Here is a 16020-nt window from a genome sequence, read left to right on the forward strand (position 1 = left end):
CCGATGTTTGCTCGAATATCGTTAGAAGTTTTGTCATTTTTAATATTTTAATGTACATACATAGTTTTCAGAGAAAATAAGAAACACGTTGATCGATACGTAATAAAATATGCAGTCTCGCTTTGAAAAAGATTTAGAGGTCGAAAAAACGTGCACGGAGAAAAATATCACGAATGTTCATTGGCCTGACACAGTTCTTTGCATGGACAAAAATAACTGAGATATTAACAGAAGCAAGATAAATTCGACTAACAGACAACATTTATAACCAAAGATATTAAACGACGTTCTATGTTAATATATATATGTGTGTGTATGTATTATACGTATTATACGTATTTTATACATATAATATAGTATATAGTACATTAATCAACGACAAGGCGTGCAATATTGCATCGTAAAAGTAAAAATCTGTCGGAACTTGTCAATTTTACCAACATCTGTTTGCGTTACAGGAATATTAAACAACAGTTGTGTTCTAAGAGTAATTCTGTCGTTGGTAGAGTCCGAACAATTTGTTTTAAACGAGCGTAATAATATATCTGCGGGATGTCTTGTACTTTCCTCACGCGAATCTGTGTTAAGTGAGATACGTCATGTTCTAGATGAAGTACGCTTAATATCTCGCTAGCGTTCTTTTCGCGATCGGCATTTCACAATACTCGGAAAAAATCGCATAGTTTGCAAAGAAACGTTCATGGACGAGGCGTTCAAGTGTCAACTGGTAGAGGCCGTCTCATATCTTTAGTGGAACGACAATTGCGACTGCAACACCGAGTGCAAGTCGCATCCGTTAGACGCGCGCCAGAGAAACGGAAGTAAAAATACGAGAACAGAGACGTCACGGTTGATAGTCTTGGTACGCTTGAAATTTATTAACGATGGAAAGTTACCGGAGATCTGGTAACAGTTATCCGATCGACGAACATCATTCTGCACGTTCAACATCGCGTGTTGACTGCTCCTGTGACAAGTGTTTGATAGATAATTTTTCACGAATTCTCTCGGACCTTTGGTTATATCTGTCAGAGGCAGCATGAATAGTACACACGGTAACTGTTAAACGTAAGTTTTGAACGATGGTGGTGTCATACGATGGTGGACAAGTATAAATTTCGTATTCGTAAACTTAAAACTTGGTATTCGATGCTGTGAAAACACCAAATGTTTCGACGGAAAAAATTATTTTGGAATCGTTTAATAGCGAAAAGTATGTCTTTTTCTTTGGTGGAAAACCAAAAACATTGTTGAGTTTCACACGTCGTCTTAACTTTTATTTTTGCTCTGTTTCATTCCTTTCATAGTTTTTATTTTATTTCTCCATTCCTTTTAATTTGACACGAAAAGTTTTGAATTCGGTGCATTGCCGTAAGCATGTGGTCTCACCTGCTGCACCATTTCGCAAGGTGAATATGTAAATGAGAAATGCAGCAACGCGTTTTATCGAAAAAACGTAAGGACGGCGTTGCACGTGTGTCGTCAGCAGCACTTGAAAAAACACAAGACGTCGATGTATATTAACAATGTGATAAGAATATTATAGAAATTTCGCATTAGCCTGTACTAAAATAGCCTGTAATCGGTGAGCGCGAATCACGAGCTAACTTCACATTACTATTCATGTAAAAATGAATAGTCTACTTTGCCATATACAGAATGAACTATTGTAGAGAGACGGTAGCCACGTGCGACTTAATGCAAGAACTCTCTTTCGAAGCAAGAACGACCGCCAGTCGTGTTTCTCCGTCGGAGACGACGACATCGGCATCGAGTCGTAGATCAATGGCGAATCATAAACGCACGTAGTTTCTTCGTGAAAGAGAATCGATAAAAATGAAACGAGGACGATATTGCGATGGTCACCGAAACGGATGAACCGCTTCAAGAGAAGAAGCAAAGAATAGAAAGGGAAGAAAGTGGCGACGAAGACCAGGAAACGATAAATGAACGGAGGAAAATAAAGTATAGGTTGGCAAGAGAGAAGAAAGCGAGAGGAAGAAAGGGTATTTGCTACTGGCGCGATAAATAGATAGCCGAAGGAGGAAGCGAAGCAAGAATTTTTAGTCGCAGCGATGGGAACTCGATCCTATCGTGAACAAATCTACGTTTCACGAGTATTCAATGATTTTCATGACTGAACGACAAAGTCTAGGAAGAAGGAAGGAGTGTGCTCGCATCAGAATCGCTGCAGATCCCGAGGATTTGCAACAGGATCAAAGACAATAGGGTGCAAGAGCAACGCTAGACTCGAAATTTCCGTGATTCCAGTCCATCACTGGTTGGCGCCATCTAGCAAGGCGAGCGACCGAAAGAGAAAGAAATTCTCCGAGGGATCGCGACGCAGGATCTAAAGAGGGACGAGGGATCACGAGGGAAGACAGAGCAGCGGCGGTGGAAAGGAGACGGAGTAAGATCGTCGTAGCTCCGCTTGCGCTCTCAGGCACAAACTACTCGACCACCAGCCAGCACGGATCCGAAACCCTATCTTGCGTTGTCTCTTGGTTACTCGCTTCGTAGAATACGTTCAGCTTGCGCCCCAGGAACGACGCGGCAACCCCGAATCGCGTTTCGATTCCTTGCCTGCGTCTCTTCTCGCCAGAAGAAGAGACATCCAACGCGACATCAGACTCTGAAAAACGCTCGAACAAACATTAAATCGGCTCTCTGCGCTTGACCGTCTCTGGAGAACAGGCCACCTGTTTTTATCATTGTTGTTTCTAACGTTTGTACGGTTTCCTTCTTGTAGCCCTATGCACGATAATGAACATAGATGAGCAGAGTTCGGCTTGCAAAAGCTATCTGTACGTTGTGACTTTATCAAAGGTTCGTTCGAGTAACGATCTTCTAAACAGAATTCTTGCGAATAGCAAGTGATTCGTGTTGATTGGAACATGTGGGGTTAGCCTGTGCGAGACGAGCTTCCGTAGGATTCCCCTGTCGAGAGGGAAAAGTGATCCTCGAGGAAAGTCAGCGATGTTTAGAAGTTGTTAGAGACTGCTTGATAAAATCCTTTCTTCGCATAGAAGGAACATGGACGATTACGATAAATTGTGGTGAATATTGTGGAAGAAGAGAGCAATAGGAAGACCGTGCGGAAGGAAGCAGCAAGATCGCAAGATGAAGAAGATTCTGTGGATGGCGTGATACAAGTACACCTCGGCTGCTAGCAGAACTTCGTGCACGTGCTGCGAGGATCATCGATCATCAGTCTTCGTTGAACACTGTGACCGATGGGATTCACCGCATGGCACGTCGAATCCAGTTGATATTTAACAGGTGAGTTTATCTTTTAATCCTGTTTTTTACAGATTAGAATAATCTGAAATCGTATTTCGTACGACTAAAAAATGAAGGGAATCGTGTTAGGTAATCGTAGTCGAAAAAGATAGCACAAAATTGGGCCACATGGCAAAGTATTAACGAAACTGAATGAATTACCATCATATCCATATGCCCAAATTAAACACCTGTTGTAACATTTGATTTGCCAAGATAGTAATCGATCTGCCAAACCGTTATTTTTAACACACTAGTGTCTGTATCGATTAAGATTTATCATCATCTAGGCTACTAAAACTCATACAACCGATTATTCTTTTCTAATCAGCGCCCGTTCATTAATCACCTGTTAAAAATTTGTTGTTGAACGTCTTCCTTCATCATACCACCTAGTCAGATAAGTCATTATATTTTTGGTCAGAGCAAGGACGATCGTTTGACCAACTTACGCGGAATAATTTAATAGAAGCAGTCTTGACGAGCTGCTGCCAAATATTTCCATTTGTTGCTTACTAACGTTTTCTTAGTTGAGTACGAAATTCACGATGTTTTCACTTACTTTGAGAATTCGCAAAATCTTTGAAAACAGAGCTGAACACTTTGGTCATCGACTGTGAATAAAATTTATGCGAGGTACGTGATATATATGCGTATAAATACAAATAGCTGCTATAATACCATCGCATAGAAAATAAACATACGTAATATACGAATAATAAATATGTACAATATTTGACGTCTCGAATTTTGCAATTTCTTCGATGAATATCTACGTTCGTAATTGATAATTTACATTCGTTAATGGAGCATTCGGTTTTAGCTAGATACACGAATTACTTAACAATTTTCGATTCCGGGATCTCAGACTTTTTAATGCGTTGTCCTTGTACCAAGTCAACGAATTGATTTTACAATTTCTTGCTTCATGTTTATTTTAATGCTTCTAATGACTCGAAACGTGTCGAAGGTTCGAACAAAGTTAGAGGGAATTAGCACCGTTATTTCTCCTTCTTCGATCGTAATCACGATTGCGAGGTTGGCCATCAAGTCTTTTGATTTTCACTTAATTAACGAGACGGCTCGTAAAATTGCTGGACGAATCGAAAGAAAACCGCGTTCGAGAATCGAAGGGAGCAAAGATACGATCTCCTCCTTGACGGCGTACAGAAACGACCTTGCAAGGCCACATAGAAGCCGCCTCGACACACACACCCGCTTTATACTCGTAAAATAAGACCAGAGAGACTTCGTGAACGTGCTAGAAACCAGCAGCAGGTCTCACCTATGGAGCAAGCTTCCCCTTCATCTGTTAGACGGGTTTTGCCACGTTCATTCAGCTTCGCCACGCCTCGATGCTCCAGTTTCCGTGATCGTCCGTTTTCTTTCGTTTCCTCTACTCGCGAACGATTATCAAAACAGGTCGATCACTATGCGTAATTGATCCACGATCCATCATTGTTTCAGAAACGTCGAGTTTATGGTGTTGATAATATTCAAAGCGCTCCTTCAAATCTTTTAAATAAATATTAAACTTTTTATTATAATTTTATACAAAATGCACGATGTAGCATGGAAATCGTATTAATCATAAATCGAAATTTTATTTCACCACGTTCTTTTTATTTCAGAGATTATTCGAATGAAACGGGTATCATTGACTGTTCTATTATAAAATTCAATATTAAACAGATAAGTAAAAATGTTACTATTTGGAGCCATTACGAGTAATAGGTATCGGTATCAATACGCAATAATTATATTAATTGAATTGGTTTTGGCCGAGACGATCGAGTCAAAGCTGGCACACTTCTGCCTTCATGAAATATCTTTTTCATTTTACGTTTCATTTTCTCTTTGCGCGATAAAGAGGTAGAAAGGAAAGAAAACGACGTTTTCAAGAACGAGCAGGTTTGCAGCGTTCTGGTTTGGCGAGAAATTGGATTAAGTCGATTACGAGATCGCTAAACCATTAATTAACAATGCTTCAATACCTTTCATCATGAACGATACTTGGCAATTTTGGTGTTCTCCGTGTAGCTGGTTTCAGAGAAAGAAGCGTCACAGATCGTAAGAGAGTCAATTACGACGATCGATGATCAATGGCGATTAATCAATCGACCCAGGCTCGCGCTGCAATCAAACATCGTTTACGTCGTTTCAGCGCCACAGAGAATAATTTTAATTATCAAGCGGTGAACAGGTGGCCGTGCAGTAAAACGTTTCGCGACAGTAATCGTCTCGGCATATCGTTAACGTTCGCGATAGAACACTATCGGCTTTTACAACTTTGTAATTTCGCTTGCTTATAAATGCTCATGATCGGGAAAACCATCCAATGACTTGTCTTGTGTCTTGGCCACATTTACACAATAATCGAACATACCGCGAACATATTACGCGGAAGTTCAAAGCGAATTATTCGACCATTTGCTACCCTAGCGGGATACGGAAGCCTGATTTTTACGATTTTCGCGCTCGTCATCTTTTCCATCTGTCAAAGCTGACTACCAGCAGCGATCGAACTGTTGTACCTACAGTTATAATTTGTGATTTCAGCAAGTATCCCTCAACGTTGCCCGATGTTCGCGTTAATGATCTATTCAAGGTCTGGAAGAACATTTCGTAACATTTATCTAGCCTCTGCGTGCGATATTATATGTAAAGTTAATGGAAGCTTATCTTCGCTCTTAAGTCTTCGTATTTTCTTCCCCTTTACGCCGTCATCGTAGAGACCAATCAACCACCACTCTTTTATACCATCTCGCGTATTACACGATGTAAGAAATTGGTTTCTGAAATGATATAACTGACACCTAGCGCACTGGTCATCCATTACGGATGAAAACGTGCAATCAGACGGGCCCGGAGCGCGATCCTAAAAGATACCAATTCGAAGTAGTGGTCGATTTCGATTGGGCTGCAATTACGATGATTACGTTGCGATCGAAGGTCTCGTAATAGGTCGAAAGTGATTCGGATGCCAGCGCAAGGGATATGGAATTTCGACGGTGTATCGGTAATTCTTCTGATCCGCTATTCTACGAGTTCTATTCATTGCATGGTTAATTTCTGCGCAAGTCTCTTGTTATTTAGACAGTGTGTGTGTGTTTCAATCGCACGGTTAAGTGTTGTCTTAGCTGTTCGATGAACGATTACAAGAGAGACTTCAGCGAGATTTGAGATTCGAAACTGATTTCCTACGTGATGTACCGGACTGAAAAGCTAAATACCAGGAAATACTGCTGGACAATCACGAACGCGAACATGCTAACCGATTGTGGCAAATAGAAATCGTTATGCCATTGTGAGGCAACGTAGTAACATTGTCGAATACCTTTCTAGCGCGCTGGAAATCGCAATACAGGCCTCGTTACAAGGTCTCCATGAAATTTACGCGATGCAAGAATCGTGGACGTTCGACTTACAATCGACTATTGCAGTACTGTGTAACGATCTTAGTTGGCAACGAGTGAAAATATAAGCGAGTGTTACAAGCGTTCTAAGTGAGTATGAGGCTACTTGTAATATTTTACTTTAATTTTATTCTCACTTGTAAAATAGCGAACAGATAGTTTAGATTTATAGATCGATCAAACTGTCCGGATTAATAGAGAATATACAATAACTACTAAAACTATACGATCTAATACCACATTTGTTGGAATTACTTGTTAAGCATAGGATTACTCGACATTGTAAAATTTTCTTCCTTCATTTGTGAGAAAATTTTCGATAAATTTTACACACAGATTTATGACTTACGGTCGCGTATAGAGTAGAGACGAAGACGCCATTTGGCCAATAATTCAGGTTTCCGTCGCCTCTCGATTGTATATTATATTTGCCACTGCTGCAGCCATCTTCCTCGTTTCTATGTAATTTATTTTTCTGCTTGTTAACTATTTATTAAGCGGACTCTGTTAAAAGATTTATCGTATTTAACGGTTCGTTTCGTTTTTACTCCTTTTCCGCTTCTTTTTGTTTCCTTTTTTGGCACGTGTTGTCGGCACTTCTGTTTTCTGTTTAAAAAAAAAGGATAATAATAATATATATACGTTTTATTAGGTGGTCGATTTCTTATTCACTTTCGGAAGTAGCTTTCTGTTTTTTTATGTCTCTCGAATACCATTAATCACAGGTGTACGACTACGTGTTCGACTACGAGAGATTTGCAGACGAGGAACGAAATATCCGGCATCCGTGCGTTAAATCTCGACTGTGCTTTCGTCCACTTCGCTTTGTGCACGCCCACTTCGATCACTCGCTTGTAATTCGTTTAGTTACACCTTGTTACGTGCAAGCGAAACACGATAATATCGCACTTAATTACAGCCGCCTATGACGATACCGCACTTTGTGATAACAAGAAAGTTATAAGAGACGCGTAAAAATATAGACGCAAAGTAAAGATATCTTTTATAGGCAAATTGCATATCCTTACGTAAAATCGTAGCGGTACTTGTTCCTCCATTAACCAAACATCGTAACCAAAACAGTTGCAGTAAAAAAGGAGAAAAAAGGAAGCGCGGATGGATGGCTACAATTATTTTTAACGACGGATGGTTCGATGTTCGTAACTTTACGATTATGTAAATTACATACGACCGTTCACGTAACATTCTTGTTAATTTTTCTTTTCACCCGATTATCTGCGAGATTATTAAGAGATTATTCGCGGAGCAGCGCTAGCTTGCAGAAATTGCATGGCGAAGTGAAAAGTTCGGTACAAAGAACGAGGAAGCGAACAACGGGAGGAAATTTAGTAATCGAACGGCTCTATCTTACGCCGAAAGATACACAAGATGACGACGATAGCGAGTATATAAAACACTTTCACTCGAATAGAGAGTGTTATAATATCCTCGTTAAGAGAATAGCATAATTACAAGCGTGTTCTAATTATAACACGTTCGACAAAGACTCGTCACAGTTTAAACGTGTTTCAAAAGTAAAAGCATATTGAACGTCTCGTTGCATTCGTCTTGTTCTTCTCATCCTATTTCTCATACTCGACCAGGTCAGTGGTTTTTTCTACTTTTAAAAGACGATCAACAAAATAATTTGAATATCAATCACTGGGAAGCCAAATTGATCAACTTAATGCCCTGAAAATTTCTTTGGTATCAGTATACGTGATTGATGTTGCATTTTTTAGGAACTAAACAAGCAACTCTAGCGCTGAAAGAAGTTGATCGGTTTGACTTTTGTGTGATTCGTATCACTCATAAATCATTTGAAGCGTAAATCTGTTCTTTTTTCGTTACGAGATTACACGTTACGTATCTGCAATCGCTGCGCGATTATTACTCTCATTTGCTCGATAATGAACACCCGTAGAACACGTGTCTCATTAAGGTTTTCAATTACCTTCTGACGTTCACCTGAAACCAGGAGTACCGCTATCAACGAATACAATAAAGTGTCTCACGATTTTCTCTAATCTGTCATCAATTCCGATGAGAAAGAGAATTCTGCTAGGAAAGGCCAGTGGACCGATTACAGCTGGCAGCCTTGACGTTTCATTAATATTACGATCGTTAAACATTCATCACGAAGCAACGATTCTTCCTTGTATTCCTGATATTCCTGTTTCTCAAAAATACTCGAAAAATCAATGATTCGTTTATTTTCTCGATCTTTCTGTGATAAATCAATCTAGCGAATGACTCGTCGTAAATTGATAGAACTTTCAGAAACAGATGTGCTTGATTTGATAAAAAATTGTTGATAACGTATATACATAAGTAAGGATAATGCGTATGAAATTTTTGATTAATTCAATAGTTGCTGGATTTACTTTATGAATGAACGTCGAGATTCCGAGAATAAACGCGATTCTACCGCCCACGAGTTCATTTGCGTGCCTCGAATCATAGATCTTGACAATGTAATAGGTTGCGATATATTACTCGCTGACACTCGTGCACAACCAAACGGAATAATCGCGTGATTTAAGGATTTCACTGTATTCATTAAACCACGATCTTGTTGCCGAGGTTCTCTCGTGAACGAACTTTGTTACGAATAAATGACTCATCGTAGATAGATGCGTCAAGGAGAAATGCGAATTTATCGCGGAAAAGTTCTTGTATCATTAAGAACATCTATTTTGCGAATTAATTCATTGATGGATTTTTTCAGCACATGAGCGATGAGACGTTGAATAGAAAATATCGATTGACGTCCCCGTTGATTAATTATTCGAAAGAAAAGGAAATTGAATCGCGCACGAATAGGCTGATCAAGCAATAATACGATGTAACGATCGGTACTGTCGCTATAAACCTCATCTTTTTACGCAAGCAGATTTTTATCGTATCGTATTATTGAGAAATAAGTTTTACAAAATTATTGAATTTAAGTTTAGATATTTTTAAATCGTTGTGAATATGTAAAACATACTTCGAACGAAAGTCTAATTTAATTTCGGGTTCTGATCTTATCTCAGACAACCATATACAGTTAGCTTCTATTTAGTAAAAATGATGATTATCGCTGGAATTGCCAATTTTTTTATATTTATTTTTATTATGTTTATTTTTCAAATATCATTTCATCTAAAATATCAAAGCTATAGATCGTGTAGAGTTAACAAATTTAAACTCGAATCAGGAGATTTTAGTGTCAAAGAACAGGTTCTATCTGTCGCCGTGATCAGTTAAACGCGTTTCAGTCTCTCGTACATACAGTGTGCAATGTGTAAAAAGTGTTCTCGAACTGCCTTAACTGGAGTAACAGGTTGCAGGTGTAAACCTTAACCACGACACTTGTATCCTACGGGATAAGGAATTCAAGTGTAACGCAAACTTGACTTGCAAACTCATGACGTACGCGCTTATCGGTTTGTTTAATCTTCATTCACTTACTGCATATTAATATGATATCTTAATTGATACCGTTATCTCTTCGGACGTGTCAGAAAAAATGCTTTTTTTGGCATTTTAATGAACGAGAAACCTGCTCTCCAAACTCGTCCCTTATTTCATTTACCAAATCACGAACTGTTCTTATTCAAATCATTCTTGATATAACTACAATATATTTTTCATATGATAATTCACTGGTGTTTCAGCGTGTGAAAATTTACTTGACGACCAACGGCTCGCGAAGGTATTTGAATATTTAAAAAATTATTGATAATGTAAACCTTTCGTAATATACCACTATATGGTACTGTAATTTATAAAATTCATTTATAGAAATTTACTTCTTGTTAGTTGTAGGAAAAAGAGTCTATTAGCACGGAAAATTTGTAACTTGTGATTTCTAAAATTTCGCTAAGGCTACAGATAGCTTAATTGCAATGAAGTTAGCGTGACTGTCATTCTCTACGTCCAGTTTGCTCGAAGAAAAATTGAGATCTCTTCAGTTTTCAACAGCCTATTCCATGAAAAGTACATAATATATTCCACAAAGTACACGCGAACAAGCTTCTTCCGCGTTATGATCACCGCGATACGCTTTTGCCGCTGTTTTCTTATTACACGCTTACCAACGCTTCTTTTTCTGATCCACGTTGTTTCCTTCTGGCCAAGATGGAACCCTCCTTCCGATCCCCTACCGTTCCCTCAGCAAACCCTTTCGTTTTCTAATTAACAATACACGTTCGTGCATCCCGGCTATAATAATGCATAAATTTACATAAAGAACTTTGACTGAAACGGAAAGTTCCCCGCGCTTCTCCTACGCCTTCCAACATTTAATCTCGGTGATAGAATTCTATAGCGTTCCGACGATCTTAATCGTAAATTTTTGCAAAGACGCTGTCTGAGTACGGAGTAACGCGGCACATACTAAGAAACATGGTGTTTGCTCAGATGAATTTCATTTTCACTAGCGCAGAATCCGCTTTCGAAAGAAGGAACAAACGAAGCTACGTGGTATTTTGTTTCTTTGCTTTTAAATACGCCACGTAGCTTATGCAAATAGCGTATACGAATAAACACTCGTATAGATATAATCCAACGAGAAACAAGTTCTTATTCGTACGTTTTACAAGAAATACAAACCTTCGAGAACGAACTGTTGCAATTCTTTGCAATCTCTAGGAAAAATTACAATTTTTTTCATATGACCACTCCGACGGTTCTAACGTTAAAAGTGTTTACATCTCGCTTTCGGTCGCTTCTACGGTTTAGTTCTCAGCCGATGATACGATTCTCAGAAGGTTAGGATTTCGCATAATTTCTATACAAATCTGCTCGATATTCGTCTGGTTGGCTCGTTGGCCGGTAGCCGGCCGTTCCAGAACGCTAGCAAAATTCCACCGCACTTGGAATCGATTCGCGTGATATCCTTCATGGCATCCGTTAACCGATCCCCATGTATATCCTTGTAAAAACATTCTTTTCGTTCGCACGGCGATGGAAGAGGGCTGAAAGAGGGCATGGAATGGAGAATCGCGCGATAGATCGGCGTTCACGTCACGCCGCGATGATCAATACGAACGTTTCTGTATGTGGCTGGTTTCCTACGTGCGTTTCACGCATACCAAAGGTTACGTAATTGCTACGTGCTGTTATTATAGCTGGTTATTAAATTACGAATATTCCAAATTTCCATCTTCTTGGTATACTTGAGAGGTATGAACGAACAACTATCGTAGCGAAGTGTATTAATTAGTAAGACGTTGTACAGATACGTTTTGATGGTTTAAGGCCACAGATGGAATATATGGTAAGTCTCATTTCCTTTCTTTTGTTGAAGAACAATTTAATGATTCACGATATGGCGAAGCAATTGTACATGCGGACATTTTCAATGATGTTGCTATTAATTTATTGGTACGCGTTTCGATGAATAGGGAAAGGATATGTCCATAGAGCTGGAACTAATTGAGCGAAGTTACTGTGGTTTACGTTGCGATATCAAAAGTGAGAAGAAGCGAAAGGGAAAGAGGAAAGAACTCGATCGTTGGAAAGTAAAATGTGGCGAACACTCGTTAAATAAAATGATGCGGAAACCTCTGATCTAGAATGTAACAGAATCTTAATTGCCGTTTTAATAAGAGCAACCAAATATAAGAATGGGAACACGTATTTATGTTTTAATGGAAGAAACACGATGAAGGAAACGTCATGGTTCGCGTGAAAAGAATATAAATGTTAATTAATTGATCGTTGTTACGTCGTCTAGATGGATTTAACCACGATTGGATAACTTTTATAGGAAGAGGTGATCCTGGATAGCCGCCAAGTCTGACACAGACATTCACGTTGTCTGCAATTCGTAACGAGAAATAAATCAGCCTGCGCGGCCGACGTTAATTGAAAAAGAGGAGAAAAACGTCAAATGACAACGAGGTGTAGCCACGATCGTACTCACTTCTCGGAAAGTCAATGGCATGAAATACAAAAGAAACGATGCATCCTTTCAACGAAACGCTTGAAGAACTGCCGATGCACACGCGATCCGTATGCTAGCTCACGTACAGGCAGAAATATGATTGATAATAAACGACTACTCTTTTTATCAAACACACGAGAGTCGTTGTATGATTTATACGGATCGTTTTATTTTTTATAAATTTCCTTCGTCTTAATCGTGTACATACGCATACGTAAGAACTATCATTTAATGCAAAAGATACGCTGAAGCAAAATAAATTTTCTTCCACTCGAGTTGATACGAAAGCAACGATCAGATGAACTTTCACCCATAAATGTCGAGATTAGACATTTTTTGAATTGTAGGAAAAAGATCGTTTACCACTTGTTGATAAAAGAAATTGCTTTTTTCGTATTTAAAGTTACAACAGTTATTTACAAATAATGTAGATATTATCTACTAAATAAGTATTTCTCGACGCAAAACGTAGGCTATTACGAAGAAACATCGTAACCTGTCTGACAGTTGGTTATGTACTAATCGAATGATTATCCTCACTTAACTATTAAAAAACTATGGATGTGAATAAGTTAATATTCGGTAACAGTTACTCTTTGAATAGCGTGAAAAAAAAACCAAAGAGAGGAAATAGAGGTAATCACGAGGAGTCACGAAACATTAAAAACACCTTTTACAGGAAGCGTGTTGTATTATATGAATAAAAGTAAATACTATAATTACTTTCACGTCCTCTGTATTAAGAATCTATTTCTTCGATTATACATATAGCTGGATAACACTTGAATGGACCAAAGGGAAGAAGAAATAGGAGAAAAAGCAGAGGCTGAACGGAAGGCACGCGCTAGTTCTTGCACATAAATTGGACAGGGCTGTTTTTTACTTTGCGGAATGCGATGTGCGCCAACGGCGTTGTAGTGGAGCTATCTATAGGGAATTGCAAGTCCGCCAGGGAAAAACCGCTGCTTTACGATACACGTATCCTCGAAAACGCGTTGTCTTTGGGGAATCCTCTAATTATCATGAAATACGGTACTCAACTTCCCTCCGGCTCGTGCTATCTATTCGTGCCTTTCGATCGATTGACTGATTTACGCTGCTGTTAACATCCATTATCTAAGAAAGCATTATTACTCTGGTAATTTTCACCAGAAACCTTTTTCCTGCTTGCCAGTCGAATCTTATGATCTTCACGATCGCCTATCTCTTCCCAGTACGAAGATAGTTCCACTATACCTGCAGCAATAGACGTTTCAATGTTGCTTTCCAACTATGTAATTAGCTTCTTAGAGACATGAAAATTCGAATACTTCAAACTCTTTTATATAAAATTTTGAATGTTTGAATAAATATTTAACAATTTTCAATCCTGATAAATCTGGAGCTTCGGGCGTTTTATACAAACTTTGAAGATTAAACGAAACTCAGGATTACAAATTTACTGAAACTTAGTGTTTTAAGTATCGAGCCTTGTTGTTTCAAGTAATTTAGAACTGGAATTAACGATTTTCAAGCGATTACGTCACTGGGTAACAAGATCGTGTCACTCATTCGTTGACAATTTTCGTTACACCACGAAGTTCCACCGTGTCTAACGAAACAAACTATTAGATTGTTTCGCAAAAAAAAGAAAGCTGAATTATTAATCAAACATCGTAAAACGAAACTACGGGTGCTCGGTGTAAAGCTCGTAGAAGGGACAAAATTATTTCGCGAATTATAATCATACGACCAGGTAATTTCTCTTCAATTTCGTTAATGTACCGAACAGTAGCTCGGATTGGTGCAGCGTAAGAAAAATCACGGCCGAGCGTTTTCGTAAATCGCTTTAACAAGGGCCTGACGCGAATACCAGAGTTCTCGCTCGTGCCCAATTAATCGCGATTGGGGAACAGGTTCCCTCGCGCGTTTCAGCCTCGCGTTCGTACTTCCGCCGAGTTTCTTGGCCCCCTGAATAATGTATACGCGTCTAATAACAGACGCGTTAAATTACGTCATAACATTATCGTGAGATGTGAGCTCGAAAAGAACATGGTAGCTTATGTAGAAATTTTTCGTAGGAACTATGTGTTCTTTCGAATTAATAAGCGGATACGATGATTTAGGTGGTAACGATAACGAAGTAACTCGACAAATAATATTAGGTTGTCCGTAAAGTTTCTTTCGTTTTATGAAGAAATAATAGACGCACAACGTTTTTTGTTTTATATTATTTTGTCGAATTACATTTTGTTCTGTTGAGATAAACACCGCGACATTTCACAGTTTGGTTTCTCGTTTATATGAAGGTGCATTGTTGTAAGAAACACGTTTGCGAAGACACTTTTCGGACAACCTAATATTTAATCATTTCACAAGCAACGTTGTAGTCGTCTGTATAATTTCAAAACGAAAAATTATATATGAAAATTAAAATATAATTAAAATAATAATGAATGATGTATTATCGTATCATTTTCCGGAATTACCTTTCTGCCGTGTAATAATTTTTCGACATCGCTGTTGAAAAAATGATCGAGATTTGGTTGCGTGGAACGATAAGATGCGATATTGAAAGCTTCTTTTTGTATAAAATAAGTAAAAATTTGTCCGCGTTCGAGAATAAACCAGATAACGTGAGAATCGTATCTAATGAAACTGATATTGGTGGAGAGCTTCGATGTAGAATCTTACGATACGGGAATTAGAAATACGAAACCTGCAAGTGTGATTCATAGTACAGTAGAAGTCCATTTATCTGAACAGTTCCTATAACTGACATTTACCGATTCTCCACGCTACATACGATTTCTCGTTCAGGTAATAGGAATTCGCATACAGAGAAGTGGATTCAATCGGCAGGAGTTCGGTTAGTCGAACATCGGCTAAAAGATGAGTGAAACTCCATCTAACAGGATTGTGAAACTTTTGTTTATAACGAGATACACAGATTAAGATAAAAGATAGAGGATCGATAAGACAACTTGAATTTCACATGAGGAATTTAATACGATTAACAGGATTTAAAATTCAGGAACGTTTATTACAATATTCAAAAGAAAAGCTTCTTTCTAACAATCATCGACGATGGAGATGTCCAAGGCGAAGGATAAAAAATTAATAGCTTTCATCGAAACGGTCCACTCTGTTTTCGACAACTTTTCTGCGATACAAGAATTCGGTCGTAACAAGTTTTGAACGTTGCGACATTTCTTAGGGTCTTAAATAACCGATACCTACGGTGTGTTCTCTCATGAATACAAGAAGCCTGAAACTCGTTAAAAAGCCGTCTTCGCCAATTAAAAATGCCATAGAAACCATGCGCCACAAACGTTGCCAGTCATTGGGATGTAAAGAAAGAGAAAATAAACGAACAAGGAAGGAAGAAAAACACAAGAGTCCAGGTCGAAATTT

At 38.6% G+C, this 16020-nt stretch overlaps 1 protein-coding gene across 2 annotated transcripts in view; it reads left to right on the forward strand.

Annotated features, from left to right (window-relative positions):
- Window positions 1–770: 770 nt before the first annotated feature.
- LOC117161715 (uncharacterized) overlaps window positions 771–16020 on the forward strand; it is a 68912-nt gene continuing 53662 nt past the window's right edge. Inside the window, exon 1 of one of the 2 annotated variants that reach the window (XM_033343442.2) lies at window positions 771–3279. The gene's annotated coding sequence lies outside the window, so the exon portion shown is untranslated. Of the gene's footprint in view, window positions 3280–6725; window positions 6786–16020 lie in introns of those variants that run through there. The other variant, XM_076621418.1, reaches the window with a different exon arrangement.

This window comes from Bombus vancouverensis, chromosome 9 (genome assembly GCF_051014615.1).
Source record: "Bombus vancouverensis nearcticus chromosome 9, iyBomVanc1_principal, whole genome shotgun sequence".
Classification (NCBI taxonomy): domain Eukaryota; kingdom Metazoa; phylum Arthropoda; class Insecta; order Hymenoptera; family Apidae; genus Bombus; species Bombus vancouverensis.